This window comes from Dendrobates tinctorius, unplaced genomic scaffold, assembly GCF_039654945.1.
Source record: "Dendrobates tinctorius isolate UK_male_01 unplaced genomic scaffold, ASM3965494v1 ptg000029l, whole genome shotgun sequence".
Classification (NCBI taxonomy): domain Eukaryota; kingdom Metazoa; phylum Chordata; class Amphibia; order Anura; family Dendrobatidae; genus Dendrobates; species Dendrobates tinctorius.
The window spans coordinates 22,909,001-22,935,765 of NW_027361697.1; positions in this window are offsets into that span (position 1 = coordinate 22,909,001).

The following is a 26,765-nucleotide window of genomic DNA, read 5'->3' on the forward strand; positions in this document are numbered from 1 at the left end:
TCTACCACTGTTTCCAGTGTCTGGCATTCGCTATGGAACTGACATCATGTTGCTAGTGTGGCAGCCAGTCAGTGAGCTCAGTGTCTCTGTCAGTGTAAACCGAATGCTCCACTAAGAGGCGCTGTACTCACTGATTGGCTGCCACACTGTTGACATGTTGTCAGCACCATGCCAATACCAGACACCAGGAGCAGCTGCAGAAATGAAACTTAGGATTTGACCTGGGGAAGGTGAGTACAACCATTTTTTTTTTTTTAAACAGTACTTGGTGATGAAATTTAACTTAAAAGGGACAACCTATTGCAGGAATATATGATGCATTTCACCATGCTCTATGTACAATACCTAATGTGAGTATGAAATGAGCAATGGCTTTCCTTTTTTTACATTATTCCTATCACTTCACAAAGACTCATTAAAAATGCTGTGTTAATCAAGAGCAAGATAAAGAAATCCACAAAGGAGACAAAATGCAGGAAACCCCAGACTAAACTACTCTTCACCCCCATAAATCTGAGAATTCCTCGCTTGTTTGGTTCTTAGCCATGACAATTAGTTCAAGAACTTTGAAGTCCAGCCATGCTCTATCAGCATGTTTCCAACAGCTGGAAATGATACCAAGCCAGGAAAACAGGAAAAAATGCAAATGTATACGTGCAGATATGTTTACAAACACAACAGAATTTATTTGTTTCTGCATATTCTTATTTTTGTTTATATAGGGGCACAGTACAGAATTGTGTAGAGGTCTGCTCCATTCTGTACCAACACCCAGCATTTAGTTAGCACATTACATGCCTGGAAAAATCAAATTCTATCCAGCTGCAGAAGACTAAGCTATTCATCGTGCTGACTGTGTCGTTATTGGATTCATTGCACTGTGATATTTTGCTGATCCTCCTGATGTTGGCGTAGGCATTATAGCCTATATGGTTAGCATGCTGCATGGCGAATGACAGTGATGTTAAAGGACAGAAATGATAGAAAGTCTGTCCTTGTTAGCACAAGTAAATGTATGGTTTTAGGAAAAAAAAAGCCTGAACTGGACTATAAGCTGGTATACTTGCAAAATGTCATGAGCATATATTCTACAGCTGTCATGGCTCGGTTTGGGGATTCCATCCACTGATCTGTTGCTCCATGGTCTGTTCCTCTGTCTGCTGAACTATTGCATTTTCTTCCCTGTCCAAATGCTGATAGTTCCAAGTGTCTTTGTTCCTTCTTTTCTCCTCCCCAGGTGTCTCCCATTTTCCTGTTTTGGTCTGCCCTATCACATTCTTGGTTGTGTTTTATATGTTCACCCTTCACTGTACTTCCTTGCTGGCTATACCTTTAGTATACTACTTGGATTTAGGAGTTCCAACCTTTCAGGTAAGGGGTTTACATTGCATGATAAACACCAGTTGAATTGTTGCAGTGAGCCTGTTTGTTTATCTTCCCAGTTCCTCTTCCTTTCACTTCCTTAGGTTTCTGGGAGGTAATACTTGATTTGTTTTCTTTTGACACTCTTTAGCTTTCTCTCTCCACCTTATATGAGCTTGTTTTAATTTTCTCACCTTAAGTTTTCATATCTTCCTGCACATTTTCCTCTCCTTTTGCTGGCAGTGTGTTGCAGCCTCCCTTCTGGTTCCTCAGAAGCTACAAGAAACCCCTTGATGGCCTTTTAGGGAGTCAGACCAGAGGTGGTGTTTTAGAGTTAGGAAGCTAGGGTCTTTCTACTCTGTACAGGGACCAATTTGGTGTGGCTGCTGCATCTCCCTGTAGTAGGTCTTCCCTATTTCTGTTACCCATGAGTGAGTGTGTATTCATAACAACAGCAAGTAAATAAGTAAATGGTACATGTAAATGACAGTGTATTTGGTTAATGCTATTTTTATCAAAAAGCATAAAAGCCATTCCACCACAATCAGGTATACCCATCGGGACGGATCTAACCTGTCTAGAATTAAAACCTTACCATGTGTCATACAACATCAATTCTGATGGGTAAACCTTGTGGTGAGATGGCTTTATGCTTGCACCATTATTAATTACTTATTTACTGTAAGGTGTATGCTTATGTTTTTTTCTTGGGTTATGTATGTTTTAAGAGAAAAATCTCATGAAGACCCTTAATATAGTAAGCTTGCCTATATGGCTTATAGATTCTATTATAACTGCCCCTATTGGGATTCATAACCTAAATTCCTTGTTAGTGTGCCTTAGGAGTGAGGGAGGAAATTGGAGAACTTTGGAGTGTGGGAAGAAATCCAGGCAAACATGGAATGGGAAAAAATACCAACGCATTGCAGATGTTGTCCTTGATGGGGTTTAAACCTAGGACCTCAGCACTGTAAATTGACTTTAAGATGGCCATTGACTCTTTCATCCAGTTCTACATAAGGGGACTTCTATTAGACTAGAGAGTGTCCAAAGTAATGCTAATTGTGCTTTATTATCATGATGGCATTGGCGTTTCCCAGTAAATAATAACCAAGGTTTCTTCATTTCTGGTCAAGGGTTTCTTTGGAAAGTGACTGCAAGACTTACCAATTTTACTGTAGACTTAGGAAACTGATTTCAGTCTTCCCTAAGAGGTTTGATGTGGAGGCAACTTCTCTTGGCCAAACTATAAAATGATACATTGCTTTACCGACTCCTACATGAAGTTTCTTTGAAGATGAAATGTGAATTGGACTTTCCTAGCACCAGAAAGTAAGGTTGTAAATTCCTACTTAACCCAACATTATATGCATGAAAGGCCTTTGAAAACATCTGTGCTACTCTTCTCCACGATAATCAGGAAGTGTAAACTATAGAAGTGCTTAAAAAATGGACCAATATATAAAAATATTAAATTTCTCCCACTCCCCAAGATCTGTGGATTCGAGTTGGAATAGGCATGTGAATAATCCTGTATGGCACAATGAAACTTTGATTTGTGTTTGGAATTGCATTTAAGTGTAAAACAGGAAATGTACTCTCAAACAGCTGAATCACCCCAGCACTGAAAACGAACTCCAGTTCACATTTTTTATTTATCTGTAGAAAATGTTATATTTATTAGTCATATGGAGGACAAAAGAGTTTCTTATTTGCCTTGTTATGGCAGTACATGTAAGTATTCTGCAAAGTAAAGGTAAAGAATAGCATAGCCATCCCATGGAGTTGAAAAAAAAAGTATACATCATGTGAGATGCCTATGTGTGCCACTTGTTCCCATCCACCACAGGTATCTGGTGAACTTATACATCACAAGGTTTTCAACGTTTTCGTGTTACAAAATAATTTGTTCAACGCAACTCAGATTCAGATGTTAAATTAATATTAATAATTAGAATACACAAAGTGATCACTTTTTTAAATACATTATTAAAGCTATGGTAGATCGGCTCACTCGGCTGCACATGGAGGTAGACACAGGTACACTTCAGCTTTAAGAACTTCCTTTAGTTTATTATAGGCTGCATAAACCAAGGTGTAGAAAAGCAAATACAGCCCTCTGGGCAAAAACAGGAAAACCAAAACAAAAAATGGTGGCAGAAAACACAGTACTTCTGAGAGCGGGGTTTCTTCTGCTCACCAGTAGCAGAACACACACACGGTTCAGGTTTTGGCCTACAACATGGGCACAAGCACTTTCCTGGAGTGTTTCCTCTCCAGGCACACTGAACACTGTGGCCTTTGAAAGCCAGCTACTTAAGCCCTAGACCAGGGGTCTCAAACTCGCGGCCCGCAGGCCAACTGCGGCCCTTGGGACAATAGTTTGAGGCCCTCACCTCATTGGCCCTCGGGACAACAGTTTGCGGCCCTCACCTCGGCCGGGATCACACATGCGAGAAACACGGCCGAGTCTCGCATGTGAAATCCCAGTCACACGTAGTACTGCTCATTAAGGTCATGAATATGGACGCCACTCCACTCTCATAGGCGTTGCGCCCATATTCATGAGATTAATGAGCGGTACCACGTGACGTGTGACCGCACGCTCATACAGGAAGAAGATGTCGGCGCTGGACCATCGGAGCTGCAGCAGGAGGTGGTGAGTATAATGATGTCTAGAGAGTCACAGCAGCCTGCTGTCAGCAGGCAAGGTGTATGAGTCACATTCACAACACATGCAGCAGGAGCAGCCGAGCAGGGACCGGACCGGACCACGCCACAGACTCAGGTGCGCCGGGTTCAGAATGAGCGGTGGGGTGGTGCGGTATATTGCTCTCTGAGGTGGGACATCAGCCGGCCTTATTGCGAACTTGCGCCATTACCCCGGGCTCAGAAGCGGAGGCGGCCGCGGAAATTGCTGCTCAGCGGGACAGAAAAAAAGTAGAAAAGACGCATCTGCTAACATTGAAAAAGTGACACCAAGTGGAATTATTACACAGCCCCAAACATGTCTTTTTCAAAGCCTGAAGTGAAGAGAAAGGTTGGTGATGAGCACAGACAATTTCAGGAAAAGTGGGAAGTGCAATATTTCTTTGTTGAGCACAGGGGCATCCCGACGTGTCTTATTTGCACAGAGAAAGTTGCAGTGCACAATGAATACAATTTGAAACGTCATTACATAACTAGACATGCTGAGGAGTATGCAAAATACCAGGGAGATGAAAGAGTCAACCGGGCGGCTAATCTTAAATGATATCTACTGAGACAACAAGATTTCTTTAAGAAAGCAACTAAAGAGAATGCTGCAGCAGTGGAAGATAGCTACGTGGTTAGTGAGATGATTGCTAAAGCAGGAAAGCCATTCAAAGAAGGTGAATTTGTAAAAAAGTGCATATTACAGGCTGCGAGTATTTTCTGTCCAGAAAAGAATGGTCAGTTTAGCAACATCAGCCTTTCTGCCAACACCGCAGCAGAGCGCAGTTCTGACCTGTCCAGTGACATTTATGATCAACTGTGAGAAAGCAAAATGTTTCAGTGTATACTCAGTTGCTCTTGATGAGACCACAGACACCACCGACACTGCCCAGCTCGCAATCTATGTCCGTGGTGTTGATCACAGTTTTGAAGTCATAGAGGAGTTGCTCACAGTGATTCCAATGCATGGCCAGACCACCGCTCAGGCGATATTTCACCAGCTGTGTGACGCCATTGAGAATGCCGGTTTACCTTGGAGGAGGTTTGTTGGAATAATAACTGATGGAGCGCCATCAATGACAGGGAGGAAAAATGAACTGGTGGCACTTGTCAAAAAAAAAACTGGAAGAGGAAGGTGTGGTGGAGGTCATTGCTCTGCACTGCATTATCCATCAGCAGGCCCTTTGCAGCAAATGCCTGAAGTTTGACAATGTGATGTCTTTTGTTGTGAAATGCATCAACCAAATCAGATCCAGGGGCTTAAACAACAGAAGGTTTCGTGCTTTTTTTAGAGGAAATGGAGTCAGAATATGGGGATGTGCTCTACTTCACCGAGGTACGTTGGCTCAGCAGGGGAAACATATTGAAGAGATTTTTTGAGTTGAGAGCGGAAGTGAAAGCCTTCATGGAGAAAGATGGGGCTGCTGGTGCTGCTGTTCCTGTGCTAAGTGATCCAAAATGGCTCATGGACTTAGCTTTTTTTTGTTGATATCACACATGAGCTTAATGTACTGAACAAGAAGTTACAAGGTCAGGGGCAACTTGTCAGTGCTGCCTATGACAACGTGAGAGCATTCTCTACAAAACTTATGTTATGGAAAGCCCAGCTTTCTCAGACAAACCTTTGCCATTTCCCATCATGCAAGGCACTCATGGAAGCTGGCACACCATTCAGTGGTGAGGAGTATATGGATGTCATTTTGAAGCTACAGGAGGAATTTGATCACAGATTTGCAGACTTCAAGACGCACAGAGCCACATTTCAAATTTTTGCGGACCCCTTCTCCTTTGATGTGCAAGGTGCCCCTCCTGTGCCTCAAATGGAGCTCATTGACCTGCAGTGCAACTCTGAACTGAAAGCCAAATTCAGGGAGGTGAGTGGAAAAGTAGACAAGCTCGGGCAATTTTTGAGAGAATTGCCCCCCAGCTTCCCTGAGCTTTCCTGAATGTTCAAGCGGAACATGTGTCTTTTTGGGAGCACATACTTGTGCGCAAAGCTCTTCTCTACCTTGAACGTCAATAAGTCCAAGTTCAGGTCCAGACTTACTGATGAGCATCTTCAAGCCCTACTGAGGGTTTCAACTGCTTCCTCCCTTAAGTCAAATGTGGCTTGGCTATGCGAGAGTAAGCGCTGCCAGATCTCTAGCAGCAAGAAGTAGGCAGAAGAAGCCAAGTTCAAAACAGTTTATGTTCAATGCTCCATTCATGTTCAGAAAGTTAAATGTTAAAGAACTGTTAATACAGACATCTGAATCTGAATAATAATAATTACATTTCTCCGGTCAGCAACTATATGTGGTTTCTTCAGTCTTCTATATCTGCTGTATTATTATCATTTTCATTTTATTTATTTATTACTGATTGATTTATTTTTTCTTATGATTTTGTTAATTTATTTTTATTTTTTAACACAAAATAAGATGGAAAAATAAAGACATTTGATAACATTGGAATGTTTTTGTAAGAGCTTTTCTTGTGGAAAACCTGATGCGGCCCAGCCTCACCCAGATTCTACCTCCAGCGGCCCCCGGGTAAATTGAGTTTGAGACCCCTGCCCTAGACCATGTGACTCCTCCATCATGTGACATCACACAGGTCCTGTCAGGACACGGTGGTGCCGGCTCTGCAGGTGGAGGTAAAGTGGATACCCTCCCACCCACTATATGGATGTCCACATAAAACCAGCCCATGTATGCTTTAACTCAAGCCTCACAACACTTTAGTGTGCTGGACGAAAATACTCTGACTTTATATCACTGCGTAGTGACACATATCTCACCTCCAGTACTTTACCAGTGGCTTTTTCACAAAGCATACTTGTAGTTTCAGAAGGTTTTTCAGAATTGACTGCCATGTGAAAATGACGCTTAGCATTGTTTCTGGCTAGAGTTCCTGCATGCTTCACTAGTTTCTTTTCTGCTGGCTCTCTAATTTTCAGTTATCCCTCAGCTAATGAGTTTAAACTAGCTGCTTTGATACTTGACATACGTACGACTAAGAGACCTTCTTGTCTCTCTAAAGTACATCTTTAGAAACAACAGTATGGATGACATTTTAGAGCAGTACCGAGCAGAGTAGCAGCGCAAATCCAGCACGGAAGTGAGATAAACACATACTAGAAAGCAGCAACACCATCTCTGTCTGTCTCTCTGCCTCTGTCTCTTATACCAGCTGCTAATTTCTCCCCTCTTCTTCTCTGCTCTTTCTAAACACTTCTGTGGGCAGCATTTGATCCCTCAGTATTATTTATTATGCTTTGCTTATATAGCGACATCATATTCTGTAGCACTCTAGAGACATTATCATCACTGTTCCCATTGGGGCTCACAATATAAATTTCCTATCTGTATGTCTCTGGCGTTTGGGAGGAAACCGGAGAACCCAGAGGAAACCCACACAAACACGGGGAGAACATACAAACACAAAGTTCATTTTTCTCTAATAAAGTCTATTACAAAGTTTCCTTTTCTTCTATTTTGCTGTTGATTTTTGCAGAGTTTGCAGATAGGACAGTAACCATGTTCTGCTTTCCTTTACATTCTACAGAAGTGCATATAATCTATGTTTCCTCCTGTGCTATCAGTACTGAAACTATGGCATATGGTTAGAAACATTTACTCTGTTTGCTCCGTTCACATACTACTTAATCTAAATCTAGATTATTGCATATTATTTCTAGAGTTCATTTAATTGTTTAAGAATTATAATGCAGATGTGGGAAGAAGAAGAGACAGGAAACACAACACTTTATTTTGTATATATTTGTTTTGAGGCCGATTTTCCAGACTTGCTCTTCCTTACCCTTTGCTAATATAAACTAAGTGGCTCAGACACTGTAAATGTTTAAGTTATTGGAGCTTAAAGGGGTTGTCTGGTCTAAAAAGATAAGTCTGCAGTCACTCTGTGTGATTGGTGAATTTTGAATCCCCCCAGTGTAGGCACTGTGCACTACAAGGATTCACTGGTTTCTGCAGGGCCGCCATCAGGGCATTACTGCCCTTACTACAGTATGGGGCCCGGTGATTAGGAGGAATAATGGGGGCCCAGCCGAGGGCCCTAAGCATGCTGGCGCCCGGTCTGCGCTCGGGCCCCCCAACATTTTGTTCAGGGCAGGCTGCAGCTTCCAAATGCACCCCGAATCATAACACTGTGGTGTTTTAAAGAGACACCACAGTGTTGTAAATGCATGGGTGAACGGAAATGGGCACTGTAGCTTTAAGCCGAGTTCATCATGGTCCCGACTGCAGACAGTGCTCAGTGGTGGCTGGGGGCCTGCTGGGCTGCATCCATCCAACAGCTAACAGGGCCCAGGGGGGCTGGCACCCAACAGGCCCAGGGAGGGCCAGGCAGCCAGCATCAAACATGCAGGGCCCAGGGAGGGTCGGGCAGCCAGCATCAAACAGGGCCCAGGGAGGGCAGGGCAGTCAGCATCCAACAGGGCCCAGGGGGGTCAGTCCAGCAACCAACTGGGCCCAGGTGGGCCAGGCCAGCATCCAACTGGGCCCAGTGGGGGCCATGCCAGCATCCAAAAGGGCCAAGGGGGGGCTAGGCCAGCATCCAACAGGGCCCAGGGGGGCCAGGACAGCATCCAACAGGGCCCAGGGAGCCAGCATCCAACAGGGCCCAGGGAGCCAGCATCCAACAGGGCCCAGGGGGAGGCTAGTGGTGACTGGAGACGCACATCCAACAGGGCTCAGGGGGAGGCTAGTGGGGACTGGAGGCGAAGTTGAAATTGCGCTACCTGTTATACCTCACCTCTAAAGTACACCACATTTTTTTTACTTTTGCTGATATATTTTGGTGAAAAAGGTAACAATTAATGGAAGTGGTCATCAGAGATTGTTACCGGACTGATTGAAGGTTAGAACTGCAGCGCTAGAAGTCCTGTTATTATAGCTTCTAACCAATTCCTTTTCTCGTGGGGAGCCATTGGTTTCATCTGCCTAAGCACCAAAATATCTTGTCCAGGTCTTGATGATGATATCAATAAAAATAAAAACGTAGGTCTGTATATGAGAAGAATCTAACCAAAACAGCATAGATGTTTTATAAATGTATTTGTGCAATAAAGTTGTTATTAATTTGCAATGATGATAATAGAAAGTGTATAAATTCTGTCACTTTTTGTAGAGAGGAGCAGATGATGATCATTCCGCTCCTCGGGCCTTGGTTTGCACTTGTGCCGATTTCGGATATCCAGGTCTGGATCACACATGAGAGAGAAGAGCAGGAATGTGTGACGTGTGATCTGTGTAGTTGGAGTTTTCCTGGATTCCTCCAGCATGGGGATCAACCATATGGCCTTCTGTCTGACCATGGGCAGGAAGTTGAAGGAGCAGCCGCTGCCTTCTGTCTGTCCATGGCCTTGTAGGTGAAGAAGCAGCCGCCTCCTTCTCTCTGTACATGGCCAAGTAGGTGAAGGAGCAGCCGCTTCCTTCTCTCTGTACATGGCCAAGTAGGTGAAGGAGCAGCCGCTGCCTTTTGCCTGTACATGACCAAGTAAGATAAGGAGCAGCCACTTCCTTATGTCTGCACATGGCCTTGTAGGTGTAGGAGCAGCCGCTTCCTTCTCTCTGTACATGGCCAAGTAGGTGAAGGAGCAGCCGCTGCCTTCTGCCTGTACATGACCAAGTAAGATAAGGAGCAGCCACTTCCTTATGTCTGTACATTTTCTATAAGTGAAGGAGAAGCCGCTTCCTTCTTTCTGTCCTTATCTGGTATGTGAAGGAGCAGCCGCTGCCTTCATTCAGTCCATATCTGGTAGTCTTCTCCTTACCACCACATTGTAGATGAGTTGTCCAGATGATGACATAGCAAGTATAGCTGAAAGAAGTCCCTCAATTTCGGCTAATTACTTGCTATGTTGATCCAGAGGAAGGCGAAAAATAACCCTGAGGATTCGTTCTTGGATTATCCTCATATAAAGGGAAAAAAATTCCTTCCTGACCCCAAATATGGCGATCGGAATAAATCCCTGGATGTTTGGTGCTCAAATCTACATGGATTTTATGTGGTGGAAGCTCGGTAGGTTTGTCACAGTCCGGTAAATGAGAAAGTCCACTTTTGTTGTCTCATCCGATTAATGTAAATCTTCATTCCTGGATGTTCCTGGAATGGGGCTGATTGTTATCAGCCTAATACTCCTGCTGTAAGAAGAGAAATATACACGTCTGAGAATCAGCGCCTCACATTCATTATATACAGTGTACTGGGGGATATAACAATAAGGGGTATAGTGGGTAAGTGTATTACTAGGTAGAGATAACATTATGGATGTCCGTATGTGTTGTACTTACATAGTAATATGGGAATGGTGGGTCGGATCTGCCGCACTCCACATCGCTCCAGTCTATGGAGTGGAAGAACGGGTGGGATCTGATAGATGATGTAATGGCAAATCGGGCAGATGGAGTTTTGCAAAGAAGCTAGAAAATGAAAGCCACCATTAGTCATTAGATTATATATTATTACTGATAAGTTATTGCACAATGTCTATGGACTGTCCACATCTTATCTTCTATCTCTTCTTGTAATCCCCCATCATCCTTATCCTTCTGATCTTACTCACCCCTTTTATGATATGGATGGTATTAATGCAGATCCCTGATGGAAAATAAGGGATGTGCTCACGCAGAGACTGGTGGTACTCCTCCATTGAGCCTTCGCTATAGAATGGCCGGTTACCTACACTCATCATATATAGGATGACGCCGAATGAAAATGAGTCTGCCAGATGGTTGTAGCCTTCACGGTCCATTATCTGTGGAAACATGAGATTGGAGAGAAGCTGAATATACCGGGAACAGGATTTATACAAAGAGACTATGAGGATCGGTCTGTGATTAGATCTGAGCAGGATACATTGGGATCAGATTATCCCTCAATCCTACTATCGGCACCAATCACGCAGAGATGTTCCTTACCTCTGGCGCTATGTAACCCTTAGTGCCAACAAATTTATTCACTATGCCATTCTCAAACACATTCATGGCTGATAAGCCAAAGTCGGCGATTTTGATGTGTCCGGTGTCTTGGAGCAGGATGTTCTCTGGCTTCAGGTCACTGCAGGGAGAAGGAGCAGACACTGATTGTGAGGATAATTCATGAAAAGAACTTTCTACAATAGATATGTAAGAAGAGAACAGAGTCACAGGTGACAGATTTATGGAGGTGAAATGATTACCTATGTATGATGCCGTGTTCATGCAGGAATTGGAGTCCACATACCATCTCTGCCGCAAAGAGTCTGTGGAGTAAAAATGAAAGGGTGGATCAGTGGTTACATGCACAATCACACAAAGAATATGAGGAGATCATACATGTATCCCTTTCATGTAATTATTTTTTCCTATTGTCATTGTCCATTGCTCTAGGACTACAATGTGTGGGCAGCGGATTATTAACATTTAGTACAAGACACTTACCTTGTTGTCTCTGTGTTAAACAACATCGAATCTGCCATGTGGTAATACAGGTCTCCTCCTGCCATATAGTCCATGGATATGGCATAATTTGTTTGTGTCTCCATATACGCCCGCATGGACATTAGGTAGGGGCACCCAGCAGCCGTTCTCATGACTTCTAGCTCTTTAGAGAAAATTTCCTCCCTACAAGATCTTTTGTCCATGATCTTAATGGCTAGCAGTCCTTCATTGACCAGATCTGATGTCAAGATGACCTGGAGAAAAATCACAACAGATCAGACCAAAAGCTCATCTATTACTGTGTAATATGTCACTAGTTTATCCCAATTATCCTTACATATGAGCATCCTGTAATGAATATGTACATCCCTCCTGGGGATCTGTGCAGGATGCATTGGTTGAACACGGAGGAGGATAAATTCACACTTACTTTTCCGAAGCGTCCGTGTGTAAGAACTTTCTGGAATTCAAGGCTGGCAAGATCAATAGTATTTGGAGTGTTGACCATTTCTTTCATGGGTGAAATACAGATTTTATCTTCACTAAGGTCTTCTGCTGGCATGGCTGCTAGGCCACAAGGTATCATAAGGCTTCCATCTGCTGAGATGATACAAGATTATTAACCCCTTTTCAAATGCATAATGGAAATGCTTGTCATGTTGTGCAGCAAATGTATGGAGCGGGCTCAGTAGCTGAGCATGCACCGTACTAGGAAGATGCTCACTGTATTACATAGCTGCCACCTGATTTTTTTTTTTCATTTTCTGAGGGCGCTGTATCCACCCAGTAAATTGCAACACAACGATATCACAATGTTTCTACCCAGGAAAGGTATCAATAAAAACTACAGCTTGCTGAGCAAAAAAAATAACATAACTCCATTGAGTTATCAAAATCAAACATTAACAATGTCTTAGAATAATGGAGACAGGAACCAGTGTATAAATATAATTCCTTATTATCTGTTATAAACCCCTATGCATGTTCAGCACTATCCTAGTTGTAACTGGCGTGGAGAAACATCTTGTGAGGTCATTTTCACCACAAACGAATAAACACAGTTAAAAAAAATGAAAGAATCTTTTTTTTCCACAGTTTTACCACATTTTAAACCTTTTTTCTCTGTTTTCTAGAACATTGAGTGATAAAATAAATAGTGTCCTGCAAAACTTCAGCTTGGTCCAGTAAAAAAACAAGTCCACCTACAGCTACATTGGCAGAAAAGTTTTAAAAAAGTTATGTGTTTTCGAAGCAGGGATGCAAAAAAACGGAATATTACCCCATCAAGAAGGGGTTAACAAATATAGCTCCAGATCATATATTATAATTTTAAACAGAATTATGTAAATGAGCAGGAAATATCTAATATTTGGGCTCTCATTAATCAAAACTGTCCAAAAGCAAAAACTTTCTTGTTGCCGATAGCAACGAATCACAGCACAGATTCCATTTCTTAACATTCCATAGAACAATGAAGCTGCATTGAAATTGGTTGCTATGGACAACAAGGACAGTTTTTCTGCACTTTTGATAACTGTGGCCTGTACATAATATTAGGAGTATAATCCCCCTCACCCCAGTCTTATTACACAGAGCAGTGTCCATCTTACCTGGTTCTTCTTTATCTGGTGAGGTGTTTGGTGGAGAATCACTCAGCTGTTTGTTCTCTGGGATGGAGATGTTCCCAGCTGATGTCCTGGACCGCAGTAATGCACCATTCCCATTTATAATGGGTTTAGCATAGATGAGACATCTCCTACATTGGACAACCCAGTCTCTGCTGTTCCTGATCCTCTTCTGGGCTGCCGCTCTTTGTAGGTTCGGTGTCTCCAGACTTTCAGATCTGGAGAATGTGACATGTCTCAGTGTTTCTTGGAGAACCTCCTCAAGCTTTAACTCTGTGAGGATGTTTCTCCGCTTATTGAGGATGTCATCTTTGTTCCTCCTCCTTATTTCAGGGACCAGATCTCCAATTTTTTTCAAGGAGATTATAATGGCCCTCTGAAGCTCACTAGAGGCTGCAGAGTGAGACTCCATGAGGGTCTCTATTTTCCTTTTCTCTGTAAGGATCTCATGTCTTTTGGTCTTTCTCATTTTCTCCAGAGTTCGAAGTTTGGACGCCATTTCTGAGGCGTCTATATCCATGTCCGGTAGAGTAAAGTCTTTTCGCCCTAAAGCGAACAATGGTACCTGCTCTTCATTATTTCCTCTCTTCTCTCTCAGAACCCAATGTCTTTGGGCTCTTCTTCTGTCTTTATCCATTTTGTAATCAATTTTTGCTTTGTTTGTCAAGAAAAACAAAAGGGGTTGCCTCAGCCTTGGGAGTCTGTAAGGCAGTGATTTCCCTTAGACCGCAACAATGGAATATAGAATGTGATGATGTCATCACATCACTTGTGACATCGGTTTTATTGTGATGTCACCATGAGAGATGATAGAGATGATAGATTTTTTCTTTATAGATAAGTAAATATAAAATCTGGAGTATGCAAGCCAAACTTTTGCTGGTGTATATATATATATATATATATATATATATATATATATATACACACACACACTGTGCGTTCAATTTGTATTTTTGATGAAACATTTCATTATTCAACAACTACAGCGCTGTTGGTTAGTTCAAAAGGTTAATAAACCTAAACCCTGAATATTTAGGAAAATATAAGTGAGGCTTGGTCTTTCTTATGAGAATATCTCTGTGCAGAATTAGTATTGTTACAATCATTGTAAAATATCCATTTTAAAACAATGTTGTAGGTATTGTATCGTACAATTAACAATAGATAATTGCAATACAGTAAAATATATTAATATATAGGACATTGCACTCATCTGCAGTATCAGAATTATGTGAATGTAGCAGAGATCAAAGTATACATTAATTCAAGAAAACAGTATACTCTTCTTGATCCATTTTATATTCGGAATCTCCTCATCCCATGTATTTAGGAATCTGGAGCACATCAGGCTTTTCCTTATTTTTGTTATTATTATTATTATTAATAATTCTTTCTTAGTAATGTTTTATTTTTCATTACTCATTGTCTATTTTCCATTTTTTCGCTTTTATCTTTGTTTTTTCCTCTTTTTTATTTTTATTAATTTTATTTTTTACTTTTATTGTTTTTCATGTTTATTTCTCTTTTATTTTTCTTTTCATTTATTCAGTCTTGTATTGTTTTTTTCTCTTCCCTTACAATATTTATCTGCTCCTAGCATGGTTGTATTTTCCACCCCTTTCTCTTTTCTCCTGTTTTTATGACATTAAGACTAAGTTCACACTAGGCGTTTTGCTGTATTGTTTTTCACACCCACGCACACAGTTATTAAATTCACCCCCCACACAGAAAATACACCCTCCACACAATAATACTCCCCCCATACAGTAAACACCACGCACACCCAGTAAATATTCTCCCCCACACAGTAGGTACTAACCCAGAAAGCAAGTACCCTGCACACACATTAAGCACACCCCCGCAGAGAGTAATACCCCCCACACCGTAAACACCACCCACACCCAGTATATACCCCCTCCACACTGTAAATACACCCTCACACGCACTAAATTCTCCCCCAAGTAGTAAATACCCCCTCCACGCAGTAAATACTCCCCCACAAGCAATAAATGCTCCCCAAGCACTAAATACCCCTCCCCCATCTTTGGTGTGTTCAGCTCCACCAACAATCCTGGTGTTTAGCGCTTCAATTGTACTTGTGTCTGTAAGACGTGAATACAATTGATTAGGCCTGTTTCACACTTCCGTATTTTCCCGTCAGTCAAAAAGGGGCGGATCCGTTTTTTCCCCCAATAGACTTACATTATTGGTGGATCTTGACTGACGGTCATCCGTCCCACCCGTTTTTTTACGGATCCGCCAAGATTTTAGCGGCTCCCGGGCAGATGAGACGGACCCTGCAATGTTTTTTTGCTTTGACGGTCCGCTATTTTGAGCATTAACACATAAATGCCCTTCCTGGAGCCACTAAAATCTCTCTTTCTCTTTCTCCCCACCTCACATTCCCGAGACCCGTCCGCGCGATCTCGCTCCACCTCCCGATCTCGCTCCAACTCCCGATCTCGCTCCAACTACCGGAATTTCTCGATCCACCTCCCGGCCGACCGCTCGAGATCCAACTCGCGGTCGCTTTAAATTACGCCACGTCGCTTCTCCCGCGGATCCTTCCTTCAACAACTCCGCTGCCATCCGTCCGTCAAGGATCAGTTGCTCTCATCCTTTGGCGGATTTCAACTGACCGCCGACAACGGAGGTATGAAACAGATCTTAGCATGAATTGGCTAATTTATGCGCTAAGCTTTCCCAATTTTTCATATTCCTAGTGCAGTAATGCAATTCAATTTTCATATTTCATATTTGCAAGCTATGGCGCTACAGAGTGCTGCTTTATTTGTTTGATTGTATATGAGTTGGTGACTCTAGGTAAGCACCTTTTCACACCTAGTTTATGTTTGGATGTGACGGTCAGTTTCTTGATTTGTATTTATTAGCCTTCTGACTGAGCACTCTGCCTCTTAGCCTCAGGCGTTTTTAATCACATCAGGACCCTACCCCTCCACAGAGATATAGATTTCAGTCCAAGAGAGGATTCACATTAGGTTCCCATACAGATGAAGACTTTAGTCTAAGAGAGGATTGGCATTGCTAGGTCCTGGAAACGAGAATCGCCTTAAGATGGCTTCCAGGTACACATGAATTGGCCAATTCATGCGCTAAGCGTTCTCAATTTTTCATATTTCTAGTGCAGTAATACAATTCAATTTTCATATTTCATATTTGCATGCTATGGCGCTACAGAGTGCTGCTTTATTTGATTGTGACCTAGTGGACTCGCCCATGACTACCACCCTGTGCCACCTTGTTACAACTGCATATGAACAGAAAGGAACTGCACATGATGGAGTGGGGGGAGGGGAACTGCACATGAATAGAAGGGGACTGCACATGATGAAGTGGGGGGGAGAATGGGGGACTGCAAATGATGAAGTGAGGGGAAAGGAGACTGCAAATGATGAAGTGAGGGGGGAAGGGGGACTGCAAATGATGAAGTGAGAGGGAGGAAGACAGCAAATGAAGTGAGGGGGACAGCAAATGATGAAGTGAGGGGGGAAGGGGAACTGCAAGTGATGAAGTGAGAGGGAGGAGGACAGGAAATGATGAAGTGAGAGGGACTGCAAATGATGAAGTGAGGGACGGGGGACAGCAATTGAATTAAAGGTGGGGGATGGGGAGAGCAAATGAGGACCTGAGGAGAGCAAATAATGCTGAATTTTGAGAGTGGTGGGAGTAAATGATGTATTGAATGTGGCGAAGAACAGTTGATAATGAATAGAGGGTGGGGACAGAGAAGATATGACAATGAACTGGGGCAGATGTGGCATGTAAATATAATGAATCGGGAGAGCGGGAGGCACATAGTGGGGGCGTTGAGGATGCAGTGACTGGTAATGAATAGGGGGATAGAATACAGGGGCTAATTAATGTATATATTTATTAGGTGGGAAAATGGCTATTTCTAGTTGGTGGGGGCGCAGTGGTGGATTATAATCTATATTTGGAATGGTGTATTCCATAATAACTAATTATATATTAATGGTGGATAGCACACCTGTATTCAGATGTGTAGTGTAGAAGAAAGGGAAAAAATGGGGAATATGCTTTGGAAGCGGAGCTCTAGGTAACTGTGTTATTTTATGCAGAGACAAGTCCTGGCTGGAAGAAATGATGGCGGTCTGCGCTGCATGAAAAAGACAAGCAATGATGACGTGTGGAAGTATAGCGTGGCACTGCTGCAGGGTGCACAAGTACGTTACCCAAACCAAGAAGTGATAATGAAAATAACTTGGCACTCAGCTTCTAGTATTCATGAGATTGGAGAAGAATTTTATTTAGGCAGTCTGCAAAAACGTTTCGGCCAACAACCTGGCCTTCGTCAGTCTGTGGTCAAGCATGACAAGCAAGAAAGCAAAATTACAATCAAAAAGATGACCAAATCATCATAATTTTCTGTGGACATTATGTACAATAATTGAGACAGCAATGTAACAGATAAGATTACTGATGAACATGCTGTTAATCATGTCTGAAGCTGATCAGACGGAATAACGAAACAAAGAAAATAAGAGAAAAAAAAGAAAGGGGGGGGAAATTAAAGTAATAGAAAAAAAAATTGAAAAAATAGAAAAGCGGACCTACCCGACTGCTTAAGATAATTAGGTAAGGCGGTAGTGTAGTAAAGGATGTGTCAATTCCTAATAAAATGATAAAGGGTGTTATATAGTAAATGGACCATAAGTGAATGCTCATATAGAAAAAAACAGTTAATATGGAGTCGTACCTTTTGTGAGGACTGCGATAGTGAGCCATCCAGCTCACTATTAAGGTGAGGTTCTATGTAATAGTCTCATATAAAAAAAATCCAATTCACTGTTTAGGCAAAAAAAATCTGTATGATAACAAAACACCAGGAGGTGAGTACATGGAAGGATTGATAGGTGCACTCAGTGGAAAAAAAGAGGATATTTTACCTTTACTTATAATGGAGTTGCCTGTATGATATGCCCATGGAAAGGACAGGAAATGATGAAGTGAGAGGGACTGCAAATGATGAAGTGAGGGACGGGGGGCAGCAATTGAATTAAAGGTGGGGGATGAGGAGAGCAAATGAGGACCTGGGGAGAGCAAATAATGCTGAATTTTGAGAGTGGTGGGAGTAAATGATGTATTGAATGTGGCAAAGAACAGTTGATAATGAATAGAAGGTGGGAGACAGAGAAGATATGACAATGAACTGGGGCAGATGTGGCATGTAAATATAATGAATCTGGGGAGCGGGAGGCACATAGTGGGGGCATTGAGGATGCAGTGACTGGTAATGAATAGGGGGATAGAATACAGGGGCTAATTAATGTATATATTTATTAGGTGGGAAAATGGCTATTTGTAGTTGGTGGGGGCGCAGTGGTGGATTATAATCTATATTTGGAATGGTGTATTCCATAATAACTAATTATATATTAATGGTGGGTAGCACACCTGTATTCAGATGTGTAGTGTAGAAGAAAGGGAAAAAGTGAGGAATGTGCTTTGGAAGCGGGGCTCTAGGTAACTGTGTTATTTTATGCAGAGACAAGTCCTGGCTGGAAGAAATGATGGCGGTCTGCGCTACATGAAAAAGACAAGCAATGATGACGGACTTCTGGTAGAGACATCACTCGTGAGTCAGTGTGTTACCTGTACAGTGACACTATACACTCTATTACCTGTTCACTGTACACTATATACAGAGCTCCTTTATATAATGTCACTGGTGATCACTGTATTACCTATACACTGACACTATATACAGAGCTCCTGTGTATAATGTCACTGGTGATAACTGTATTACCTGTACACTGACATTGTATACAGAGCTCCTGTGTATAATGGCATCAGTGTTGTGTTTTTTATCAATGATCAGTACTATAGTATTCAGTCACTATGTGGTGGTAGTATGTGATCTGGTTATGGTGTGGCTGTATTTCTCCCTGTATGTGGTATTATTTGGTCACTATGTGATGGTAGTATGTGATCTGGTAATGGAATGGAGGTCTTTGTTCCTTGTATGTGGTATTATTTGGTCACTATGTGGTGGTAATATATGGTCTGGTCATGGTGTGACCGTTTTTGCCCCTTGTATGTGGTATTAATGGTCATTCCAAATAATATATGTGACTCATTCCCTTAAAAAAATAAAAAAATAGACCTAAAAAAAGTTTTGGATACTTTAAGAATTTTTTAATAGGTTAGAGTAGAGTAGGGTCCCGCCAAAAGAGTTTACCTTGTCGAGGTGGTGGCTTAAAAATTCTTTTGGCCAAAAAAAAGTTGCTGGCTATGTATGTGATCTGGTGTCTGCTGGAAACTGTTAATATCAGATGATGAGAACGTGGTGCAGAAGATGAGTTTTTCCAAGAGTGAGCAGTGGGACTCTGGAAGGTTTGAGGTGTGGAGGCGGAGCTGGGGTGGAGCCTGGATGGAATCTCAAGGGGGCCTGAAAATTTTGCCAGTATGGGGCCCCGAAATTCCTAGTGGCAGCCCTGGGTTTCTGAGCCTGGAACGTAGTAATGTATGTGTTATACATACTCCAGGATAGTGAGCGTGGCCTCGCTCCTTTCACTTGTATTTAGCAAGGCAGAACCTTCTCCAGTGGGTGTGGCCATCTAGTGGATGTGAGACCACACCCACTAGATGCTAGATGGCCACTCCCACTGGATGGTCACTCCCACTGGATGAGGTTCTGCCTTGCTAAATACAAGTGTAAGGAGCGTGGACGCGCTCACTGTCCTGGAGTATGTATAACACATACATCATTGCATTCCCGGCTCAGAAACCAGCGAATCCTCATAGCACACAGTGCCTATGCTGGGGGGGATTCAAAATTCAGCAGTCACGGCAGACATATCATTTTAGACCGGACAATCCCTTTAAGGAGCAGTTTACTTGATGAGATGGATTGGTAACTGTCAACAGCCGTGTTTCGGCATAAAGTACATACAGTTTGTACACATCCAGTACTCCAGCAGGTATACATCTAATATTCCGGCAGGTATATATCCACCCACACACACAGGCTACACAGTCTCTTCCAATCTAGGACCAAGAATGCTTAGCTTTTCTGTTAAAAGTATCATCAGTGAGCAATCTTTAGTAAAGATCTTTGCTTTACTGATGAAAAGTTATTTAGATTATATATTGACCTCAGTGCCCTTTTTCCACCTTGTCCGAAATCCACTGCTTCTTTTATTGGTAATACATTGAGTTATATTTCTGTAAATTGCTAGCAAACATCTGGAATACTGTGTGCAGCGCAGGAATGATATACCAGAGCTGAAGAGGGTTTGGGGCTAGTGGACAATGATAATAATATATTCCTTGGTGTAGACTACAATAACTGAAAGATTCAAACAATTCTTTTGTGTGCTTGGAAAAAAACCACTTTGTAATGTCAACACAATTATAGAATTATGTACATGAATCTGTACATTAAAGTTATAATACCTAAGACTGTAAGAACATAAAGATGTCTGTTTTCTATATTGTAGGAAAATCAGGAAGGATAGGGCTAAATCCTAGCTCTGCAGGGTTTGATTAGAGGCACATGTCTAGCTCTGGCTAGAGCCAGGCCCTGTGTTCACTTTGAGGCAGTCTGTTGGGGAATGTTGAGCACAGAGGAGTGTGTTGGAGCTGGTGAGTGACCAGCAAATGTGAGTGTACCTGGGAGGAAGAAGAGACCTTTGGTGTTGGCAGTGTCAGCCAGAAGCTGAAAGCGAGGACTGTTCGGGTGAGTCCGCACTGACATGTGCCAATTGAATGAGCTGTTTATTTGCTGCTATACATTTGTTCTCATAAGAGGCTATTTTTTAGTTAATTCCTTGGAGTTTTATGAAAGCAATAAAACTGCAAATATTTGGACCAAACCTCATTGCCAGTGTGAACGCTACTTACCGCTGAACGTGAATCCCTACAATATCTAAAGAAAATCAGTTCAGAAAAATAATTAGGACCTTTATGTGAGAGTGTTGTGATCATGCTCTATGTTATGTGCAGTAGTCTCTGTGTAGGGAGGAGGTGATGGTCCGCACTACATCGTCTAATGTACCATAAATAGTGTCATCCCTCATAATTGAGGACTAACCTTCCATTGTAATCCTGATCTCTAATGATGAGAAGATCAATAAAAAAAGGCTCTCCTGACCCCATATTATTTCATGTGATCAGGTACCTGGTAATAATTGAATGGCTCATGCAAAAAGCAATAATAGGACCATACAAAGATTTATTCTAATTCAGGGTGGAATTTTTCTTGTTAGATGAGTAAAATTAGCAACTTTTGTATTTGCCTTCTACACCATGATCTTCATGGACTTAAAAGAGAAACATAAGCAACTAGAAAGGGTATAATAAAAAGTAAATAATTTTCATTCAATTAGCATGAGAGCATAACACTGTATTGACATTGGAATTTAAAGTTGCTAAGGAGAACCGGTCAGTAGTATCAATCCTCCCAAAAAAACATATATGGACATGCAGTTCTTTAAAACGTAAATCCATTGACATCTTTATGTATTATATCTGTTGCTTCATTCCCATGTAGTTACCTTTTTTGTTAATACGCAAATGAGGCTTTATGTGATCTGGGTGTGACAGAGCACATAAAGAGCCACTCCCTCCCAAGATTGTTTCCCCATCCAACACCAGCCTCTTTAACTTGATAGATGGCTCACTGTCTGTTTTCCTTGTTACCTGGAACCTGATGTCACACAGGCATTGAGCTATGAAATCAAGCTAAAGGGGCTGGTGATAGGTAGAAAAACAACCTAGGGAAACAGAAGCTCAGAAAGTGCTCTGTCATGCCCACCCAGAGCACTTAAAGCCTCATTCACATTAGAATGGAAACCCTACTCAGGAATGCAACAACAGATAGCAGATGTAAATGTGGTCTATGGTTTTTCATTTAAAAGACCTGCAAGCCCATTGTCACGATGTGACTTGGCCCTGTGTGATGCGACCCGATGATCAGTCGGTCACTAAAACAACCAAGACAGACAAGGGGACACCGGGAAAACAATTACAACGGTGGGCCCTGCAATAGGGAATGGGGAAAGGGTGTTACGCGGGGCTTAGGTCAAAGAAGGCTGAAATACCCGGGGCCCCTGCGGAGTCCCTCCAACTAGGGAAAACCCTGTCTGACCCTCAACCCAGGGTTTTTGCTAATGGTGCAAATGCCTGAGCCTCCAACCTTTCCTTATCTCCTGCTCAGCCCTAAGCTGAACCCTCCACCCTCCACCCAGTGAGTCGTCAAACCACCAAAGCCCACACAGTAATGACAGACAGGGAGAACTTAAACCGCACCGCGCCGCATACACACAGGACAATACCGTAAAGTGAACAGGGCAAAGCAAAACACAAATATAGGAAGGCGAAAAGGTAACAACGGATCATACGCCACCAGCTACGAATTTCTCTCTCCAACACCTCCTCTCCAGACTGGAACCACTTGGCATAAAACACAAGCTATAATCGGCGACGCCCATAAGCCAGCACGACTATTTAAAGACCGTGGGCGTGACCAAACATCCCACCTGATTTTCAGCTAGATTAACCCCCAATAATCTGAGTAAAATCAAGCCGGCGCCACTGATGCTATAGTGGACGGAGATGGAACTACCGCTGCCTGCCGGACGCTGTGGTGTGAATAGCATCCGACATGACAAAGGGACACCTCCTGCACTCTCCTGAGGCTGTGTCCCTGAACTAGCCATGACGTCCCTATACGGCTTCTTTCAAACCATCGCCAACCAGGATACCAGCCCTCACTCACCCTGCCTCTATCCCTCAGTAGGGAATTGGTAAGTGCGGACACTGGTCCCACCGCTGCACTAATAAAACACAAGGGAAAATAATGGACAGGGAAAAACAAACAACTTAGCTTTCTCTGCTACAAATGCTCTGAGGCAGCAGAGCAAGGCACCCGAACTCAGCTTTCAGCAGAAACACCACTGCTCCAGATAGGCTGCTAAAAGCACCGCTCAAGATAGCTCCTCTCTTTTCAAAGGTTGGTTTGCAAAGGACCTGCTATCAACTGTCAGCTGGTGTACCAGGTGACCTTATATAGGAAAGCGGGCGTGGTCTCCAACAGCAGACTAAACATGTAGTAACACCAACGGCCACCGGGGGCAAAAACTGATATTAACCCCCGATGGCCTGAAAGGAAAAAAGTTTATATCAGAGAATCCAGAATCTGACAGATCCAAAAATGGATCGTGACAGTACCCCCTCCTTCAATGAGGGGCCTCTAGACCCTCAACACTGCACCTCACCAGAAAACCATCTACAGTGAGGATGCCTAGATCCACCAGAGTTCACCTCAGCCACCACCTGACTCTCAGGTTTATGGCAAACGCAGACTGATGAAAGTGACAATAGCGTGTGCTCCGGAGGTGCCACAAATCTCCAGAGCGCCGACCTGGGAAATGAGTTGTATATGGGCATTACTGGGGGTAACTCCAGCTGGTAAGTCCCTGGGCTGAGGATGGCCGACACCCGATACGGCCCGATCAATCGAGAACTCCAGACCCCAGCAGCACACTTCCACTGGATGTTTTTGGTGGACACCCATACGTACTCATTCACACACAGGTCTGGACCTGAACATTTATTGTCACACACATGTTTGCCACAAGATGGTGAACTCTTCAAGGAACTGACAACAGAGGCGTCTCCCTGTGTCACCACACTCACACCCCCACAATTCTGAGAGGGAACCACCACCCTCCTCCGACCGCTCCTCCTATGAGGACTCTGACACTCAGGGTTAGCTTGTGGTGAGAGTTGAGACTTGCCCCTACTCCCTGGCAGCACCTCTGGTGCCCCCACTGGAGAAGAAGGGGATGGCTGTAGAATGACAGCAGAGACAGTAGCCCCAGGCAGCAGCCCTCACACGACTGACCCCAGCCGACTACTTCCCCAGACCGCCAATCTATTACCGGATTGTGTTTTTTCAACCAAGGGAAGCCTAAAACGATAGGTGATGGCATTCCCCCAAGACATAGCATGACAGGGACTCTTCATGATGAGTCCCTATACGCAGATGCATATTATCCATGACTTGGGTCAACCTCCCCTGGCTAAGTGGGACAGAATCAATGGCCTGGACACTTAGGGGATTAGCTAGCGTCCTACACCTCAGGCCATGGGTCTGGACAAATTGGGCGTCCAATAAATTGACTCCTGCTCCACTGCCCACAATCACCGGTATGCACTCAGTTATCCCACCAACCACCACCTCTGCTGACAAGGTACACTGAGGAGACAAAATGGAGGAAATATACACTTCCTGGTCACTTCCCTCCGCACGACCAGGGGGACACGGCTTTTTAGGTGGTACAGAAGTTTTGGCGCGAGCCGGGCAGACCCTAAAAAAATGGCCAGTCTGCCCACAGCAAAAACATGCCCCCAAACCCGACGGACCGCAGGCAACACCGCTGGGGAACCAACTCCTCCCACCTGCGTGGGCTCATCCGCATGCACCAACAAATCCTCCTCCCTAGCGAGGACCACAGGGGGCATATTCGCCAAAGCCACAAAAAACTCGTCCACCGACCGTAGAGATGGTGAATCGGCTGGCAGGGAGAAGGCCCAGGACTGGGGATCACCTTTAAGGAGAGATATGATGAATCCCACTGCTGTTCCTCAGTTCCTAATGAAGTGGGGCGGAGCCTGAAGTGTAGTTTGCAGGCCTCCTGAAAAACCAAAAAATGATCTCTCCCTCCAGAAAACCTGTCTGGGAAAGATAACTTGGGTTCTGTTTGAGCCTGCACCTGAGCTGAGGCCCTGAACCCTACCAACTGCTGCAGCTGCTGCTCCACCACCACATCACGCAGTATCCCACACTCCTCAGTGAGTGTCTGCAGCAATTGGACAAAGGTCTGCATTTGGGCCATGGCTCACCAGAAAAAAATAGGTGGTTGGTAATAATGTCACGATTTGACTTGGCCCTGTGTGACGCGACCCGACGATCGGTCGGTCACTAAAACAACCAAGACAGACAAGGGGACACCGGGGAAACAATTACAATGGTGGGCCCTGCAATAGGGAACGGGGAAAGGGACACCTCCTGCACTCTCCTGAGGCTGTGTCCCTGAACTAGCCTGACGTCCCTATACGGCTTCTTTCAAACCGTCACCAACCAGGATACCTCAGCCCTCACTCACCCTGCACCTATCCCTCAGTAGGGAATTGGTAAGTGCGGACACTGGTCTCACCGCTGCACTAATATAACACAAGGAAAAATAACGGACAGAGAAAAACAAACAACTTAGCTTTCTCTGCCGCCAATGCTCCGAGGCAGCAGAGCAAGGCACCCGAACTCAGCTTTCAGCAGAAACACCACTGCTCTAGATAGGCTGCAAAAAGCACCGCTCAAGATAGCTCCTCTCTTCTCAAAGGTTGGTTTGCAAAGGACCTGCTACCAACCGTCAGCTGGTGTACCAGGTGACCTTATATAGGAAGGCAGGAGTGGTCTCCACCAGCAGACTAAACATGTAGTAACACCAGCGGCAAGAACTGATATTAACCCCCGATGGCCTGAAAGGAAAAAAGTTTATATCAGAGAATCCAGAATCTGACAGATCCAAAAATGGATCGTGACACCCATATAGAAAGGTGTTGATCTTACTGACATATTTTTGTAAGCATTCTAGCATTTATTTATGGAAAAAATAGAATTGTGTGCTGCAGTTTTGTCCTTAAAATATAGAAACCTTTACAAAACCACAACAGACCCCATGATAAGTACAGCCTTAGTTCCAAAACAGTAGGGACGCTGTGTAAAATGTCAAGAAAACACTAGTGCAATGATTTAGAAATCTCTTATAGCCATATTTTATTCAGAACATAAAATAAAGATCAGAAGATGAGCCATAGACATTTTTCCCATCTCATTTGAAAATATTAACAAGTTTAGAATCTGATGTGAGCAACGCATCTCAAACGATTAGAACCAAAGTTAAACAAATGGATGGAAAAGTAAGTGGTACTGATGAACAACAGGGCGAGTCATATGACTGAATAAAAAAGAGCACATTAGAGAGGTAGTCTCTCAGAAGAAAAGATTGTCAGAGGACACCAATCTGGTGATCTGTACAACTGCAGATAAAAACAGGAACAATTTCAGAAAAATGCTCCTCAAAGTAAAATTGCAGAGACTTTGAATATCCCGCCAGCTACAGTATATAATATCATCAAAAGATTCAGGCATTTTTTAGAAATCCAACAGTACAAGGAACAAGTCCGATGGACAATACTGGATGCTTGTGATCTATGGGCCATTAAAGCAACAATAAATTAAAACAGACATGATTCACTTGTGCAAATCACTACATGGGCTTATGGATACTTCCAGAAATTATTGTTTGTGAACACGCTTCGCTGTGCAATGTAGAAATGTAAGTGAAAGCTCCATCATGCAAAGAAGAAGCCCTATATCAACACAAACCAGAAACGCTGTTGTCTTCTCTAGGTGACACCTCATTGAAAATGGACTGAGGCAAAATAGCAAACAGTTGTGTGGTCAGAAAGTTCCTATCAATGTTGAGTATTATATTGAGGTGTTAAAACAATATATGCTCCATCCAGACAATGTCTATTTCAGGGAAGGACTTTTATATTTCAGCAAGACAATGCTAAACCACATACTACATCCATCACAACATGACTT